Source organism: Humulus lupulus, chromosome 1, assembly GCF_963169125.1.
Source record: "Humulus lupulus chromosome 1, drHumLupu1.1, whole genome shotgun sequence".
Taxonomy (NCBI): domain Eukaryota; kingdom Viridiplantae; phylum Streptophyta; class Magnoliopsida; order Rosales; family Cannabaceae; genus Humulus; species Humulus lupulus.
The window spans coordinates 80704980-80722960 of NC_084793.1; the positions used below are offsets into that span (position 1 = coordinate 80704980).

The window sequence follows — 17981 nt, forward strand, 5'->3', positions numbered from 1 at the left end:
GTGCAAATTTCAGCCTCCAAATTTCGATTTTCCAAAAAAACGTCACAATCTCATCCCACATGATTTTGTAACTTCCATACACCTAATGAGAGTTAAAAACATGTCTCCAACAACCATATTACATAATGACTTTGTGAAATCAAAACTCAAATTTGTAACATACAATCTATTATACATTATTGGGTAATATTTGGGGATTACAAATTTGTAACTGATTTTGTAACTCCAAAATATATTACTTTTGAGCACACACATGTGTCCAATTTATAACTCTCAATAATATGTTACAAAGTGTGACAAATCATATTATTTAATCTAACATTATATTATTTAAGATAATATAACAATTGATGGCCAAAAAACAACAAGAATTCATCATTAAGCACACTTGAATGAACAATGAGTATTTTTGCTAAAATAAATTGCTAGAAATTTAAAACTAAGACATAAATTTCATTAATAATTCAAATCTCAAAATGTTTAGTTCAAATCTAAATTTAAGAACACAAATCCAAAATCAAATATGCCCATGGGTATTTAAATAACAAAAGATAGAAATTACAAACTAAATGAAATTAGAGAGGAGAAAACAAGCCAAAGATGAAGAATCAGTGATCTTGTCTTCCTCCTCTTCCCTGGATTCTCCTCCTCAAGCTTGTAATTTCTTCTTCTTCTTCTTTTTTATGCTCTTCTCTCTACAATGGCAGCTCTAGGATCTTCTCTCAAATGGTGGCTGCTTAATAATCATTTCCCTAATTAGAAGTTCCACCACATTTGTCTCTATTTTTGGCCCACTCATGTTTCTCTTTTTTTCTTCTAGAAAATGCTTCAAAATGCAGCTCATTGCCTCTGATTTTTTCCATCTCATCACTTCTTGCCAACTCAATTAATGACATGACAAGTGTCACTTCTTCGTATGTTGAAATTCCCTACTTGAATCCTGATGGAAATGCTCCAGCAAAATTTCATTTGCTACAGCAAAATAAGAAATTTCAACACAAACAAAACAACTTAGAAGCAAATTTATTTTTCATCTTTTCTTGATAATTCATGCAAAAATTCATTATTTTCCTACTTTCAGCTCTTAAAAACTAAAAAGACGCAATAACTCACAACAACACAAAAAAATGAAAATAAATTAACTAAAAATACAATAATAAACAAACATCACTCTTACTAATTCTACATTTCCAAGTTTAAAAGCGTTAAAATAACTCTTTATTCAAGAGTTATCAATACTCAATCATATAATCATAAAAATCACATAAGTCAATTAATTCACACATAATTACCTCACGTGCCCCCTCGGCATGCTAGTCAAAGGACTTAATTCTATTAGAAGTTTCGAGACACTACATGCTTTCTTTAGAAAATCTCATAAATGAGGCACGAGTGAATAATTGAGTGCCATTTCTTCTTCCCCATTCCTAGACTCAGAATGTTGCCTAGAATGGTCTTGGCCAGATTCAAAGGCTCGCTTGTCCCTATATCAAACAAAACAAAAGCCATGTTTTCCATAATAGTAGAAGTAGGATACCAGTTTGTTTGAGAAAATTGATGCAACACGATATATTTTTAGGTCATGTCTATAGCTTTGAAATTGTTATTTGGAGACCACACAATATTTTGACCAAGTAAATCGAATACCACCTTATCTTTAGGATAAAACTTTGTGTCATCCACATGAGGATAGGCAGGAAGTCCTAAGACTTTGGATATTTCCCTAACTCCAAAATCATACAAATCTCCCCGAATAAAAACTTTCCCATACAAGTCCTTCCCAGGTTCTTCAAACTCTTCGGTTAGATCTCCATAGAACTCCCTTACTAACCTAGGAACATATTTTTTCAATGGCATAAATAATGAACCCATTTCCTATCTTCAAGAATTTTGACTACCCCAAACTGTTTGTGGGCATCCAGGTCAGAATCATTCTTAGAAAAAATAGTCTTATTCTCATATAGGGGCCAACGTCTAAGATTTTCATTGTAACAGAAAATATCATTATGAGGGACAAAAGTATGAATTGATGAGACAATGAGAGATTTATCTTTGGTTGACTTTGTGGAAGGAATGACAATTTTAGGAGCAGGTTCTGAAGGCTTCTCAGTTGCGGGTGCATTAGGCACACGTGCTGCATCAGTTGGCTTACTTGCGCTAGCACTTGACAAGGGCCCGAGTTGATCAGACTTGTCACCAGTTTTTGCTACCTTTTATAAGCAGCCTATTTGAGAGCCCCTTCTTTGGATTTGATCTCAGTAGCTTTAGAAGCAAGAACATCTAAAGACTCTTCACTTTCAAATTCAAATGAGGGAAATTCCTCGAATGCAAAAGGCAAATCTTCCTCATAATTGTCAGAGTTGTCTTCAGTGGTGGTCTTTGAGTCTGAACTGGTTGATAAGGCATCTTCAGACTCCTTCTTCTCCTTGTTTGTTTCATTTTCTTCAACCTCGTCCTCAAATTCACTATCATTTTCCAAACCAGATGGACTTCCTTTTCAAATCCACATTAGTTTTGAAAATAGGAGGAGAAATTTTAAGTTTAGGGCTCTTACTGGTAGAATCACTCTACATAGGATCTGGTGCAGAGGCAGGTAAGTGCAATGCAGAACCTTCAGAAGCCTGGGCAGCTTTAGCATTCAGATCAGCCAGAACTGGTGCTACAACTACCTCCCCTAGGTTCATAGCAGCAATCTCAGAAGCAGATGGAAATGCAAGAGTTGTGGGAGCATCGTCGCATACTGGCAGTATAATAATAAATTTGTAACTGGCTTTGAGGAGCCACCACCGTGAGAGCTAGCTAAAAAGGTATGCTTACTGCCCGTTGACTTGGTCTTCATATGGATCTTTGGGGTTTTAGCTCCGGTGGAGTAGCAGTGGAGGATTTCTCACCACTTTAAGACTTCATTGCTCCTATTGTTTTCACCATTGTTTCTCTTGAAATTGTTAGCAACAAGAAACCGTAAAACACAAGAAGAAAAACAAAATGGAAGAGTAAAGAGAGAGATAGAAATCAAAATAGCTTGAAGGTTGAGTGGGAGTGGTGGTGTTTGTGTCGTGGGGACCAAGTTCTATATATTAGGAAGAATTTGAACACTTTTGGGTAACTACCCACTTTAGCACACACGTGACAAATCAAACACACTTTATTAGAGAATAAGCCAAAATAGGTAATTGAGTCAAAGAATATTGTTATTTTTTACTTTTAAAAAGAAACTTCCGTATTGGAAAGAATCATACTATGTTGTGAGGTTAAAATTCTTTTATTATTATTATTATTATTATATAAAAAATATTACATTTTTTATTTTTTTCAAATATGCTAAAATATCTTAAGAATGGTTTGTTGACCTGATCAAAGAAAGAAAGAATATTAATATTATTAATTAAAAGTATTACAAATTAAATAACACAAGAAATTATTGTGATATTTTTATTATTTTGTTTTTTTCTTGAAATAATAACATGATGAACGTTGTTGCCATAACACTTGTACGAGTTGTGGGAGAAACAATTTTACACTCAACCATTCTAGAGCATTAGTGTATGTGAGTGATATTTAGAGACATTGTTCTTGGTGGCGTGTGTTTAAATTCCTTTTTAAAAAATAACTAGCTACGCACTGTTGAAGATGGTAGCCCTCTTCACTTTGTAGTGTATCCTTTGCATAATGTTAGTTACATAGTATCAACTTTCTCAATGATAACTTTCACACATAAGGATAGACAACTCTTTTCGCGAGATGGAGCTCACACATAACCAAGCAACTCACATGCAACAATTAGCAAGGCAAAAAAATTTCATCAAGAGATTACTAAGAAAATATCACATTATTTTGGACTAACACCATACCTTTTCATGCTAAGAAACTGGTAAGATAGAAATTGATGAACTTGGCAATAATATTTAATCTTCATTTGAAAAAATCAACATGTTCATGGAATTTGAAAAAGGATACGGCCAAAAAGAAATTGTAATCATAGATAATCAATTAGAGCAAAACCCTAAGGCATTCCTCAGGGTTTCAAATTTGACAACATCTAAAGCCTTTGTGAAAATGACAGCCATTTGTTTTTTGGTCTCAACATACTCTAAGACAATCACATTTTCTTCAACCAATTCTCTAATAAAATGATGACGTGTGTCAATATGCTTTGTGCGTGACTGTTGTACCAGATTTTTCAAAATATTGGTAGCATTTGTGTTATCGCAAAAAACCGTGAGTGTGTCCAATCCAATTTCATAGTCAACCAACATTTGCTTCATCCATAGAAGCTAAGTGCAACAACTTCCATTAAAAACATAAGATTGTAATTTTTTTTTTGCTTTACCACAACACAAGATTGTTTTCCAAGTAAAAAAATCCCCCACTCATACTTTTTCAATCATCAGCATTACATGTCCAATTTACATCACTAAAGCACAAAATGTTAGAATTTAGGGTGTCACAAGTGGTATCAGAGCCCACGGTCCTCCAAAATCCTGAGCCTCCACAAAAATGTCTATCCTCAACAAAAATGTGTAGAGTTTATCTTAGGGTAATTTCGGCTATATCAAGTTGAAAAGTTTAGAGTGTTTCAGCTTATATAGGGGTTGTATAGTGACTATGGTGTTTTGAGGCTTTATAAAAAATAGAAGGAAGAAAATTCTGATCACTATAAGTGCTCTAGTGATTTTGGCTATATAATAAAATAATGAACAAGAGATGAAGCTTTTTGGGAGCTATGGATTTTGAAATTTAGAGAGGCTTTGATGCTTTGATTGTGTGCGAAAAATGAAGAAGTCTAATGCTCTATTTATAGGCTCTAGGTCTTAACTCCCTTAATTTTCTCCATTATCCTTCAACAAATTTTTAAATTTCAAACATTCCCTCCACCATATAGTTTCGGCTAGTCCCCTTTTTACTCATTCAAAGTGCTACAAACACTTACTTAATGCCATACATACTCATCTACAACTATAAGTAGTCAAGGTCTCATCTTGTTCCTCCAAAAACTCTCCCACGCCTACACATGTACTATTTCAAATTCAAACTCTTCAAATGGTTTTAACTATCACCAACTTAATCATCTAGTTCAAGCTTAGTGTGACACCTATTATGTAAATTCAAAATGTGTCAAAAATCTAGCCAATTTCTACGCTATATGCCTATGACTATGCTAGGTCATACTTGGTTCTTCAAGATAACTCGATTACTTAATAAATAAATTCACAAAAATTCCACCTAATAATACCATAGGGAAATTCGGCTATACACTTTATATTTAAATAATTGGTACTAAATTTAATATCACATGTATAATTCTTAGACCATCAAATAATATGTGCATTATTCTTTAATAAAACTATATTCTAATTTAATCAAAAACTTAAAATTATACACTAAAAAAAGATCCCATATATTACAAGCTATAATAATTATAATTATTTCTAAGTCATAAGATCATACCTAAAAATTAATAATTGATATTTAAAGCAATCTTTTTAATTTTCACCACTCAAACTAAACTATAAACTATAATAAAAACTAACATATGGTCATAACTAAGGAGAAAATAATAACCTTTGTTATTACAATCTTCCCCCCTTAAAGAAAATTCATCATCGAAATTTTACTTACCAAATACCTTGGGATACCGTTCCCTCATATCTTCCTCCAATTCCCATGTTGCCTCTCTTTCAGTGCTATTGCTTCACAAGATTTTAACTATAAGGACACTTTTGGACCTTAACTCCTTAGTTCCCTGTTGTAGAACACGTACTGGTCGCTCTTCATAACTGAAATCTTGTTTCAACTCTAGACCCTCGTAATTGAGCACATGGGATGGATCTGATACATACCTTCTCAACATAGATATATGGAAAACATTATGCGTTTAAGCTAATGGTGGTGGTAAAGCCAACTGATATGCTACTTGCCCTACTCTGTCCCATATCTCAAAAGGACCTATATACCTCAGGCTTAACTTTCCTTTTTTCCAAAATGCATAATCCCCTTCATCGGTGATACTTTGAGAAAGATTTGATCGCCTACTGAAAACTCAACATTTTGCCTCTTAGCGTCGGCATAGCTGTTCTGGCAACTTTGAGTGGCAATCATTCTTTGTATTATCTTTTCAATTGCCTCTTCTGCTTCTCTTACGGCCTCGGGTCCTAAGTATTGTCTTTCACCAACCTCATCGCAATGAAGTGGTGATCAGAACTTTTGTGTATATAGCATCTCATAAGGCGCCATGCCTATCGTCCCACCATAACTGTTGTTGTAAGAGAATTCTATTAATGGAAGATACTTGCTCCATGATCTTGAGAAGTCTAAAGCACACACCCTCAACATATCTTCTAATATTTGTATGGTGCATTCTGACTGGCCATCGGTTTGAGGGTGAAATGTCGTACTTAACTTTACACTACACCAAATACCCATTTTCATAACATATGAATACAAGACTATTGAAAATATTATGATACTTAAATTAATAAGTGGCAAAGTAAAAAAAAAAAGCGGTATAACTTTTGGGAGCCCGCCAACTTGTAAAAGTTATTTTTCTCCTCTTCCTTTTTTAATTACAAAGTAAAACGAATTTTCTGGGAAATCATTGTTCGGCTCCTCTGATCATCTTTGGTGTTTCCAATCGCCTCTGGTGTCTCCGAAGTTAGCCTACTGCTCTGTCTACAACGTCCGGCTCTGTCTTCGGCGTTTCCAATCGTCTACATAGTACATTCTTCATTCTAACTGCTTATGTTTATGGTATTGTTTCATAAAACCTTATTTATGTTTTTCCCCTTTCCCTCTCCAGCACCCCAAAGCCTTATTGTCTACTTCTTTGTTATGAAATTTATGTTTCTCCACGCCACTCCATAGATAGCTCACTGAAGTTATTTTCCTGAGACACACACACTCACACCTCTCAGCTTCTCCTCACCAGTCCTCAAACAGTTTAGACTTCAAAACTTTGGATGGTAAGTCTTCTACGCTTGCAGTTTTAGTTTATATATATATTTATATAAAAAAAATAATTTGTTAGTTCAGTTTTCTAAAGCATGACATTGTTTGAAGCTGATTTTTGTTAGTCTTAAACATACTTTTATTCTTATTTTGCTAACTACTTTAAACTACATTGGTTATGAGCTCTCTCTGTAAGGTAATAGATGATGCCCTGTAAGTGTTTGTGAAAATGATGCAAAAAAACTATAGATAATGATGCAAAGAAAAGTGTCAGTATTTGATCAATCTTTTTGTAATGTGGCTATTTTGATAATCATTATTGCTTCCTTTGTTTCATTATTTTGTCATAATAGACTTGAACTGATTAATTTGTTTGATTTTACTGAAATTTTGATAATACAATATATTATTGTCTTTGCCATATTTGTTTTTCTTGATTTTTTATTTTATTTTTTTGATTGGTTCTATACCATATTACCATATGAACCAATAATTAAATGATTTTTTGTCCTACTTGACCAGGATGAATATGAGGAAATGTTATGCATCTTTATTAATATGATTAAGAACTTTTCTTTTGAATGTTACTTGGCTGCTTATAACTATTACAGAATAGTAATACATGTTGTTTATGCTAACGAGAAATACATGTTGAATGATCATTCTTCAATGGGGTTATGCCTTTGAGTCAATGACTATTTTACATTGTTTTTTTGTTGGGCGCCATAGTTATAATGAGCTATGCTTATTTCCTCTATATTTTAACTGCTATTTAATTTATTTGTATTCAAGATTGGCTAAAAATCTGCTTATCCATATATCATTGGTAAATAATGAAAATAATAGCAGATTTAATTCAAATATAACTCTAGGTACTATTGAATTCAAAGTCAAAGTATGTGTTATAACATGTTATGAGATTGAAATATTTTATCTCCCTAAAAGAAAAATATTTGTATGAATTGTAATTGGAATTGTATTTTTCCCTCTGTCATTTAAATTTTCCTAGCTTAATTCGTTTTATTATTTGCCCCCAAGACTATTGTCATCATATGAGTTTGGAATTGGCTCTTCTCTTATTTTATTGTGCCCTTTCATAGTTGATGTGGATTCGGTTTTATATATAGTTTCATATAATCCTACTTATATAGATTCAACTTATTTTCTACTCATAAAATCGTAACTCAAATTGCCACTATATGTTGAAGTAACCATTATTCATACATATACAAAAACCTTGATTATTGGAGGTAAAGAATGTTAATATTAATGAGCATGTGTATAGAAGATTATATTTTGTTCAAACCATTGGGCACATGGCTGGAGAGACACACACTGAAATCAACCTAAAACAGTGTACTTTATTTTTTAGTAGAAAAAGGAAAAAAAATGCAGTGAGCAATCCTTGAAGGGTATTAGATGTAATCCATCTTGTTGGACTGAACTTCAAGAATAATTTTCTTGTCTTTGGTTTGCTCTTAATCTAATTTTCATGGCTTTTAAGATCTTTGTTATATTATGTCGTGAGACTTGCATACTCTTAGACTCAATATGAGACAATGAAATAAGTTAGGTACTGCCTTTTACGACTATTTTAAACAATGAAATATATTAGTTACTACATTTATGACTCTATTTAAGATAATGAAATAATTTTATTGCTTAAGTTCATAGCTTTGTTGGGGATCCAATGGACAAATGTTTTCTCCTTTTGTTTCAGAAAAATTTGGAACTATTTGGTTAACAATCTAAGGCCTACATTTTGCAACACTTAAAAGAATCACGGTACTATTGTTGAGACAAGCTAATGGTCTTATGCTCTTTATTGGTTTCTTTTTTATTTAAAAAGGCTTTTTTTTATGGTGACAAAGAACACATTCTGAATGATGATTCTTCATTTTTATTCAACACTGTTAGTTTCGACTATTCTTTTCCTTAGTCCCTATAATAATATGATAACCATATATACCCAAAAATTAATATATAAAAGAATTTTTTTACTTATTGTATCATTTAATTTTAATGTTGTATTAATCTTTTAGGTATTGATTATATTCTTTAGGTTGTGGATCGAATTGGCAAGGAGCATTGCAAAGTTAATTAACTTGATTATTAATTGCAAGAGGTACGCAAGTATGTTCTCTTAACTCTTTTATTTATATCATACAAATATTAGAGGAGTTTGAATATCTTAAATATTCATTCGTAGAGAAGTAGGTTATGAGATTAAAATTGTGTGTTGCAGTGATAACGGAAGGTTGAAAACTTGTGTGTCTTAGAGAAGTAGGTTCTGGAAAATTTGTTTGTGTGTTGCGATGATATAAGGAACAAAACTTATTGTGTGTTGTTTGAATTTTTTTACTTGGTATTGATAGATGGTTAGGTAACTTTTATATGGGAAATGATGTAAGATTTTATCTAGAATTTTGTATTATCTTCTTACAAATAAATTGTGTTTTCTTGAATTGGTTTGATTATATTGATAGATATCTCGTCGGGGGGTGTGAATAAGGGTAGTTTTCACGTCCCCAACCTTAGGGTTTGAATAATAAAACATTATACATATGATTTGTGATTAGCTTTTTTATATCTATGCTTATGATGTGCAGATGGATAAAACTTGGATCCATCTTAACAAGTTAGCAAATAAAATTATATAGTTTAAGTTTAAGTTTTGGTATTTTATTATTGAAGTATCCTTCAAAATTGTAGAGCTACAAAGGAATATGAAAGAAAAGCTAGGGAGTTTGTGAAGACTGCAGTAATGAATGTCGGTTTTCCGAGTAAGATTCTTTGTCCATGCAACAAATGTTAGAATCTAAGACATCAACTTTCGGATGAAGTTGTAGAACACTTAGTTTTGTACGGCATGGAAAAATCATACAAAACATGATTTCATCATGGGGAAGATCTAGTTCAAAGTAGCACGACAAAGACAAGTTCTACATATAATTTATTTCGGGCTGCTGGAGTATGTTCAAGTAATGTCAATGATTTGGATGATGATAACAACGATGATGATTTTGATAGTCTATTAGGAGATGCTGAATCTCCATTGTATGAAGTTTGTTTGAAATACACCAAAATTTCATCCATCGTCGAGCTATACAATCTAAAAACAAAACATGGATTCTCAGATGTTGGCTTTTGTGAGATGTTGGAGATGATCAAAGCAATGTTGCCAAAAGATAATCTCCTACTAACATCTATATGTATGCAATTAATAAGTTTCTAAAGATGTTTGATCTGAACTATAAGCATACACATGCTTGTGTGAATGATTGTTGCTTGTTTACAAAAGAAAATGCTAATGCCCAAGTGTGTCCCACCTGTCAATATCCAAGATGGAAGCAAAATGAACACACAAAGGAGATTCTACAAGGCAGCCTGCAAAATTGTTAAGATATTTTTCTATTACACCAAGGTTTCAAAGGATGTTTAGAAATGAAGAGACAATTTCATGCTTAAAGTGGCATTCAACTAATAAAAGAATGGATGGGAAAATGAGCCACCCAGTAGATTCGGAGGCTTGGGATGTAGTTAAGGAGAGATGGCTAGATTTTTCACTTGAACCGTACAACCTTCGACTAGGACTTGTTGTTGATGGGATCAACCCTTACAAAAATATGAGTTCTACATATAGTGTTTGGCCAATAATGCCTGTTGTATACAATTTTCCACCTTCATTGTGCATGAAGAATGAATTCACATTTCTATCTATGTTGATTCCTGGACCAAAACAACCTGGGAATGACATAGATGTTTATTTGGAACCCTTAATAGATGAGTTACTAGAATTATGGAAAGGTGTTTATACATATGATGCATCTACAAATAATTTTTTAATTTAAAGGCCATGCCATTATGGACCATAAATGATTTTCCAGCTTATGGAAACTTAGCTGGATGTGCGACTAAAGGGAAGTATGGTTGTCCTATATGTGCAGAGAACTCAAATATTTTTTGGTTGAAGCATTGTAAGAAGATGTCTTTTTGCAATCATATTTGATTTCTTCCACAACATCACCCATATCAAAAGAAGAAATATACAACTGCTAGGGCAAGGGAAAGAGCACCACAACGTCCAACTATATTAACAGGTGTTGAAGTAGCTGAGCAGTTAAGTGGATTCACTAATGATTTTGGCAAGGGTAGAAAGAGGGGTCATGGTTCAGAGTTTGATAAAGGATGGAAGAACAAGTTAATTTTTTTTAGGCTCCATTATTGGGAGATCTTGGTTGTTCGTCACAACTTGGATGTTATGCATGTTGAAAAAAATATTTGTGAAAGCATTCTTAACACATTGTTGGATTGTAAAGGAAAATCTAAAGATCATCACAACTTGAGATTAGATTTGACAGAGATGGACATTACGACTCATCTCCACCCATATGATGAAGAAGGAATTACTCGTCTTCCTGCTGCAGCTTACACTTTATCAAAATAAGATAAGAAGTTGCTTTGTAAGAGACTATTTGACTTGAAATTGCCTTATGGATATAATTCTAAGATTAGCAATTGTATAGATGTGGAGAAACATAAGCTAACATGACTTAAATCTTATGACTGTCATGTGATTATGCAACAATTTTTAGCTATTGCTATAAGGGGTTTAATGGAGGAAGGTTGCAGAGAGAGAATCCTTCGACTTTGTAGGTTTTTCCATAAATTGTGTCAATGTGTGGTTGATAAGGAGGAGATTATAAAATTAGAATTAGAATCTGCAGAAATTGTCTACAAACTAGAAGAATATTTCCTACCTTCTTTCTTTGATCCAATGATTCACTTGGTTGTCCATTTAGCGCGAGAAGTTAGACTTTGTGGTCTGGTGCAATTTCGATGGATGTACCATTTTGAGAAGTATTGAAAGGATTTGTATCAAATTATGCACGACCAGAAGGATGTATTGCAAATTTCTATCTTGTTGTTGAATGTGTACGCTTTTGTGAGACCTTTTTGAAGCATAATGATGATCAAGATAGTACTGAAATTGAAGAAAATCCACTATCAGCTGGAGAATGCTTTGAACTTGACCAAAGGGATATAGCAATAGCCAACCGGTATGTGTTATTCAACTCAGATATTGTAGCACCATTTCTCAATATCCATATGGATGAGCTGAAAGAAATGCACAAAAACTTGAAGGATAATCAAACTTAGTTGTGGAATCGACATTCTGAAGGGTTCCCCATATGGTTTTATGATAAGGTTACACTCTAAAGCAAAGATACAAGTTTACATTTTCATTTAGTATATGAAATTTATTTGACATCAATGTTTTTTTCTTTTTAGATTTCTAAATCTAACAAAGTAGATGACATGTTAGCTTAATTGGCTGAAGGCCCAAGTCGTAGTGTCATTTCCTATAAAGGCTACATGATTAATAGAATTCGGTTTCATAAAAGAGGTGTTGAAAAAACTACTCAAAACATTGGTGTATACTCGGAATCACATGGCAGTGGGCAGTTGAATGATACAGAAGAGTATTTTAGAGTTATCAAGGATATAATAATGCTTGATTATCGTACTTTTAAGGTGCCTTTATTTTGGTGTGATTGGGCAAATATTCTAAGTGGTGTTAAGAAGTTGGCTTTCTATACACTTGTAAATTTTAATATAGGGAAAAATCAGTCTATTAGGGATCCATATGTATTAGCATCTCAAGTTAAAAAGGCATTTTATGCAAGAGAGAATGAGTCGTCTAATTGGTATATAGCTTTAAAGGATTCAAATAGAGGGTGTTTGGGGCTAGAATGAAACAATCTGTATGATTTCATTCAAATTTATGCTACTCTTATGACTCTTTAAATGTAATTTTGGTATACTTTCAATGAAACAAAGCTGATTTTATTTACTCTTTGGCTGATATTGTGTTTCTAATTTTATATATTAATTATTTATCTTATTTAGGAAGATAAGGATATGATGCATTTATGATTTCAGTTCTCATGTTATTTTGTTTTTTATTGCAGTAATTTCAATAAAAATATGAGTACATTACGAAAATCTTCGAGAAAGTAAAAAAAAAACACCTACGCCCAGGTGCATTATGCAATATTGTTGCCCAAAAAAGAAAAAAAATCATTAAAAAGTCAAGCTGATTGGGATGATATGTTGGGCGAAAGCCTTATTCTAAAGAAAAAGAGTGTCCTGCGTAAGTTTTCAGCACTTGCTGGAGTTGTAATAGACTCACCACCTGCTCTTAGTACAAGAGCATCAACTCGTCGTATGGTCTACAATAGGGAGACATCTCCAAATGATAATATAGCAAACATGGAGATGTCACTTGGAAGTTCAAGGACAAGAAGATCCCTTAATGATGAAGTAGAAAGGTTATTAGAAGCTGGAAGAATTTCTAAAGAGGTTGAAAATGAGGAACTGCAAGAAGTGGCTGAGACTGAACATGAAAAAATGGCCGAGGTAGAATTTGAAGAAGTTGTTGAGGTGGAACTTGAAGAACTAGAAGTAGTGGCTAAAACAAACGAAAATATAAGTGTCTCCCCTGCTATAAGGCAACAAATGCAGCAAGCTCTTAGACAATCTGATCGATTACAAAAATCAAGTGAGACAATTTAAAATGAGTTCCAAGAAGCACCTCAAGATAGAAATGCAAATGAAATGAATGCAATAAAAAAGACTAGGGGCAGGACTACATTGGCAAATCTTATTAAGAGAAATAATGAATCGATGAAAATAAATTGGAATAAGTCAATACCAAGTGGAATGACAATATCTCCCTCACAAAAGAAGGATGTAGAATGGAGGGCGTTTGTTAATAAAAAAACTAGTAAAGAACATACGATAAGATTTGAAATAACTGATTGAATATTTAAGTAGAGATCAAAGTATTTTTTTTCCTAATGTTGGTTTCTTATTGAATAGGCTATAAGGGCCAAATTTCAAGAGAGGAGAAAGAAAAGTGTTCCACACACCTTAAGTCGAAGAGGATATGCTCGAACAATCAATGATATGGTTACAATTAATATTTTTAGTGAATATATTTTGGTTCTTATTATTAGTCTTTATTTTATATTCTACATTTTTTTATTGTGTAGATAAAACAAACTGAAGAGGGAAAAGTAACTAGGATCGATGCTTTTTGGAGAGCCCATACTAAGAAGAATGGTGAACCAATCAACCAAACAACATCTGAAGTTTTTGTGAGTCTTTATTATTTAATTTTGGATATTTATACTTGTTCACTATTATTGTACATTAGTTGTACTAATTTATATGTAGGAAGCATTGGCTTAAATTATATGCGAAGATCCAAAATCTGGAACTACAGACAAAACCGATGAGGATGCATTAACAAAATTATTTGGTAATCCAAAATATGGGCGCTTAATCGAACAAGGAAGGGGGGTAACAAGGTCAAAATTAATTGTTGTTAATATGTGTAAAGACAAGATGACATTGTTGGAAGAAGAATAGCTAAATATGAAGATTCAAATTGCTGAAATGTTGAATCTACTTAAAAGACACTTGGTAACAATTCTTTCTCGCACTTATACAACTAAAAATTTGTATTTTTGAAATGAAACTTATCTTGTTGTTTATATTTAGGGCGGTAGAGCAACAACAAGTGAGGAGCAGTCCCACAATATTCCACATTCCAACAATATTCCTTCTCCAAAGGTAAATCTTCAAATTGTTTTCTTTCTTTTTAAGGAAACAAATACAAAAACTAATATATTGTCTTCAAAATAAATTTTGCAGAGTGTTGGAGTATAAAAAGGGCCATAACTTTACAGAAGCAAGGAATGCTTGCTACTTGCTCGATTGGTCAGATGCAATTATTGTTGAAGGTCGTTGGGCTTCTAGTGATCCTGACTTAGAGGTGCACGAAATTCCTCTTGGACCAGATTTTATGTGTGTATGGGTTGATGTTGCTGTTGTACCTAATGCTTATTTATTTCTTCCTAACTATGTGATTCTCACTATACGAGAAGTTTTTGGTTCAACAGTTGCATGGCCTTCTCAAAAGGTTATTCCAAGAGGTATTTATTTGGTTATTTGATTATATAAATGCTTGTTCAACATTAACCGATATGCAATCCAACATTATGATAGTATTATTTGATTGATTTGATAGGGAAGATGAGAAAAACAAAATGATAATGGGGCCAATTTGAATTAATATTATGCACCATTTAATTAAAGTTCTAAGGTCACTTGAGTATAGATAGTTGTACTAATGTGTGTAATATAATAATTTGTTTATTATTGAAACTCAATTATTGCAAATTTGGTTACACGTCATGATATTATTAACTATTTTACATGAATGATATGATATATCATTACCCCATTAGTTTTTCTTTTATGTTTTATTTACCAGATTCAACATGTGAAGTACAAAAGAAAATATGATTTTGGAAGGCTTTGTTGTGCTGACATTTGGAAGATCATGAATTCCTACCTTTACTTTTGAATATGCAACTGTTTAAGACTATTTTGTTGACTATTGTGAGAATGTTTTGTTTATGTCAATTAGGCAGTGTTGAATGGTTTGTTTATGTTAATTAGACAATGTTGAATGCTTTGTTTATGTAAATTAGGCAGTGTTGAATATCTTAAGACTTTTGGATTTTTTTTTAGATAATCTTGAATGTATTTTGACACTATTATTTGGTTACATGTGTTATGAACCATATAATTGGTACTCAAAATTATATTTGTACAATGTTAAGGGTGTCTTAAGTATATTAAATGAAGCGGGTTTGAATTAAAGCAATAAAAAATAATTATAATGTACTATGTTATACAATAATAATTTCAGCTTATCCAAATATTAGAATAATACAAAAAATGTGTTATTATATCTTTTACAATAACATTGGCTTATAAGCATAAAATTATGTTATGCAAACTATTTTTTATAATGCAGAAAGTGTGTTATTATAAAGTCTATCATAACACTACTTTATAAGTACAAAAAATTGTTATATAATCTATTTATAAATAGCATAATGAAATACTTATCTAAATATTAAAATAACAAAACAAAAGTGTTATCGTAGGCTATACCATAACACATGTCTATAACTATGGAAAAGTGTTATGCAAAGTGATTCAACCTACTATAACACTGCTTTCCTTAACACATCAAAAAGCGTTATGGTATATATTTGATAATACTTTTTCGGTCTTATTGAAAGTATTTTTTCTTGTACGTTGTAGACTTTCCCAGAACTTTGAGGCAAAAATTGTATCGTCTTTAGGACTCCATGTAATCTTACTATCTCTGCCACGTAAAGTTCTGTGTATTGCCCTGCATTGTAAATTGTTCTTACTGGCAAGAAGTGAGCAGATTTTGTAAGTTTGTCTATAATCATCCACACAGGGTAATGTTGCTTGGTGGTCCCATTGGTAACCCACTCACGAAGTCCATTGCTATATCTTCACATTTCCATTCGGGAATCTCTAACAGTTTCAATGTACTAGCGGGTCTCTGATGTTCAGCCTTAACTTGTTGACATGTAAGACATTTTGCTACAAATTTTTCTATGTCCTTTTTCATTCACGGTCACCAGTACATTGTCTTGACATCGTTGTACATCTTGGTTGACCTCAGGTGAAGTGAATACGGAGTGGTGTTCGCTTCTTTCATAATACTATCTCTTAATTCGCCATTTTTTGGCACACACACTCGGTTTCTATATCGTAGCATGCCTTCCTTTGTCAATGAAAAAGTATCATTTTTTTAGCTCTATAGTGCTGCCCTCTTTTTAAGAAGTAACTCATCCTCTTGATGTTTCTCCTTAGTTTCCTCCATCAATGTTGACTTGATTGTAAGGTCAGCTAGTTGTCCAATTATTAACTCAATTATGGACTACTTGATATCATCTTGTAAGTGTTGTGCTATCCCCTTAAGTGTTGATATTCTTCCGTAACTCCGTCTACTAAGTGTGTTTGCCATGACATTAGCCTTTCACGGATGATACAAAATCTCACAATCATAGTCCTTTACTAGCTCTAGTCACCTCTGTTGCCTCAAATTGAGCTCCTTTTGTGTAAATAAGTACTTTAAACTCTTGTGGTCCGTATAGATTTCACACTTTTCTCCTTACAGATAGTGCCTCCAAATCATTAGAGCGAAAACCACCACTGCTAATTCCATGTCATGGGTCAGGTACCGCTACTCGTACTCCTTTAGTTGTCTCGAGGCATATGCGACCACCTTTCCGCCATGCATCAAAACACATCCAAGTCCCTACTTCAACGCATCACAATATATTACAAATTTTCCTTTATCATTTGGGACGCATAGAACTAGGGCTAATATGAGCTTGTCCTTTAATGTTTGGAAACTTTCTTCACACTTCTCCGTCCATGTGAACTTCTACTGCTTCCTTGTTAAATTTGTTAAGGGATTTGCTATTTTGGAGAACCCTTGAAAAAATAATCTATAGTATCCTGCCAAGCCCAAAAAACTTCTCACCTCGGTGGCACTCTTGGGTTTGGGCCAATCCTTCACAGCTTCTATTTTGGCTGGATCTACTTCTACGCAATTTTTAGACACAATGTGTAACGACCCAAAATTACTAATAAGGCTTAAGGGCCTTGATTAGTGTGCCGGGAGGGCATAACTGGAAGTTATGTGAATTAATGGTGAAAATGCATGTTTATGAGTATTAGATAAGCATGCGGGCCCTGTTTAGCTTGTAAGGGCATAATTGTAATTTTGGCCCGGTAGGGCATAAATGTGATAAACTGTTGAGACCACATTATTATGTGGATATATTTATATTTGCAACATTCGACCTGAGACGGTCCTAGGGAGCCATTTAGCTAGAAAGTCACAACGGGGCCAAATACCCGGCTCGGGAGGAGCTTAGAGGTATTTTGGGAATATTATAATGTGTTCGAGAATTAATGAGTAATGGTTGGTAGCTTATTAATAATTTGGTATGTTGGGATTAACGGGGGTTTTTAGGTATACTCGAGGACTTAGAGGGATGTGTTAAAAGACCAGATTACCCTTGGTGTCATATGAGGACTTAGGTTAACTTAAGGGGCAACTAAGTCATTTT

At 33.2% G+C, this 17981-nt stretch overlaps 2 long non-coding RNA genes across 2 annotated transcripts; one reads left to right on the plus strand and one right to left on the minus strand.

The window, feature by feature from the left end:
• Positions 1-432: 432 nt before the first annotated feature.
• LOC133795051 (uncharacterized) lies at positions 433-3017 on the minus strand. The gene is made up of 2 exons (XR_009875339.1): positions 1293-3017; positions 433-972 (listed from the first exon to the last, which is right to left on the minus strand). It is a non-coding gene; the product is annotated as an uncharacterized LOC133795051 (long non-coding RNA).
• Positions 3018-14190: 11173 nt separating this feature from the next.
• Positions 14191-14995, plus strand: LOC133812767 (uncharacterized). Its single transcript, XR_009884024.1, has 3 exons — positions 14191-14433; positions 14512-14583; positions 14665-14995. It is a non-coding gene; the product is annotated as an uncharacterized LOC133812767 (long non-coding RNA).
• The last annotated feature ends 2986 nt before the right edge of the window (positions 14996-17981 follow it).